Source organism: Bison bison, unplaced genomic scaffold, assembly GCF_000754665.1.
Source record: "Bison bison bison isolate TAMUID 2011002044 unplaced genomic scaffold, Bison_UMD1.0 scf7180017864291, whole genome shotgun sequence".
In the NCBI taxonomy this organism is placed as follows: Eukaryota; Metazoa; Chordata; class Mammalia; order Artiodactyla; family Bovidae; genus Bison; species Bison bison.
This window is the reverse complement of record NW_011494863.1, coordinates 12459518-12461638: the sequence shown is the minus strand read 5'-3', so window position 1 is coordinate 12461638 and position 2121 is coordinate 12459518.

The following is a 2121-nucleotide window of genomic DNA, read 5'->3' as shown; positions in this document are numbered from 1 at the left end:
GAAGAAAATGGCAACCCACTCCAGTGTTCTTGCCTGGAGAATCCCAGGGACTGTGGAGCCTGATGGGCTGCCGTCTATGGGGTCGCACAGAGTCGGACACGACTGAAGCGACTTAGCAGCAGTAGCAGCAGCAGCATAGTTGGTTTACAATGTTGTGAAGGAGGAAACAGACAGAGCTGGACTCCATCTTGGGCCAGGTTTCGAACATTAGGCTACACGCATGGTCACCCTCCCAGTGGACTCTGAACTTTGTGCCCGGTGTCTATAGAAATGGCATAACAATGGAAAACCAGACCCCCAGGAAAAAATAGCCTCAGGACTTGTACTTGGACTCTCCATTGCCTAAAAGAATATGCTAATTATCTCTGTAACAGAAAAAAGTTGTAAATTCCATTATGTTTATCGGGATATGACCACAGGCCTATTGATAAATATCCACTGCTTATCTAGTCTTGCGACACATGAATCATGGGTTAACTTTGATCCTATCGCTCTTTTACCTTGTCCAGACTAGTTTCAAGGAATTTGGGGAGGTGGATTTGAGCAAGTGCACTTAAGGTATATAAAGTTTTCACAAAAATTGGTCAGGGTCCTTGGCTAAGAGGAGACTCTGCCTTGGGCCCACCAGTGTGCACTCCACTCTCTGCATTGTCCTTTTGAGTGAGTTTGTTTCCCGGAACGCGTGGCTACAACAGTTGTATTAGTTTCTGGTGTGTAGCAAAGTGATTCAGATGCACACTCACACGTATGTGTGTATACACATACGTGTTTGTATTCTTTTCCATTCTTTTCTTTTATCATTTATTACAAGATACTGAATAGAGTTCCCTGTGCTACATACACAGTAGGACCTTGTTATTTACCTATTTTAGATATAGTAATGTGTATTCTTGGTTGCCAGTGTATAATAAAAGCCAGTGGTTTCTCATTAAATTATGTATTTCCAGCTTTCCTGAAAAACTCAGAATTTGAAAACACTCCTGTGCATTCCCACAGGGCAATAGTCCACTGAAACGGAGTTGTCCTTGATGGGGTTCTGCAGTCCCCACAGCCCCTACAGGCCATGTGACTCACTTTTGTTACCACCCGGTTATGACAGGGACAGAGTGGAGGGACAAAGTAGGCGATTAAATAGTTGTTTGCACTAGGGGATTTTAAGTAGAAAAAATATGGGAGACCCCTGGAAGTTAATGATTACTCAAGAAAGCAGATTTGCTTAACCACAAAACCAAGCAGGCTTGCTTAGCAACAAAGCCATACAGTAGATGCATGATACATGCCCCCAAACAACAAATCAGTGGTGACATGAGACCCATATACCTCCCGGTGAGCTCAGCAAGTTAATGATCCCTAGGACATGCTCTCTGCACAGATAAAATAACAATAATTTGTGGACCTAGCTTGACATGTAGGGACAAAAAAACTCTCCCGCCCAATCTGGAGGAGGATCTGATGATGGAAACGTGATATCTACTCAAGAAAAACAAAATTCTTCTCCCCTCCCCACCTTTCCTTTAATTATAAAACTGCAATCCAATAAGCTTTGGGGGCATGGCACCCCCACAACCACGCACTTGAAAGCCTCACAAGGGTCCTATTCTAATGAGTCACTTCTTATTTATCATTGCGCCTCTCGATGGATTCTTTTCTGCTCTAGGACATAAAGGAGCTCTTGGAGCTCTTTGGAGCCCCTGAAATGACACCCTAATGGTTTCAGTCTCTGTGAGTTTCAACCCCAAATTTAGCCTGGACCTCTGGTTTTAAACCAGTTAGAACTGGACATGGAACAACTGACTGGTTCCACATCAGGAAAGGAGTACGTCAGGCTGTATATTGTCATCCTGCTTATTTAACTATATGCAGAATACATCATGAGAAATGCTGGGCTGGATGAAGCACAAGCTGGACTCAAGATTGCCGGGAGAAATACCAATAACCTCAGATATGCAGATGACACCACCCTTATGGCAGAAAGTGAAGAACTAAAGAGCCTCTTGATGAAAGTGAAAGAGGAGAGTGAAAAAGTTGGTTTAAAGCTCAACATTCAGAAAACTAAGATCATGGCCTCCGGTCCCATCACTTCATGGCAAATAGATGGGAAAACAGTGGAAACAGTGGCAG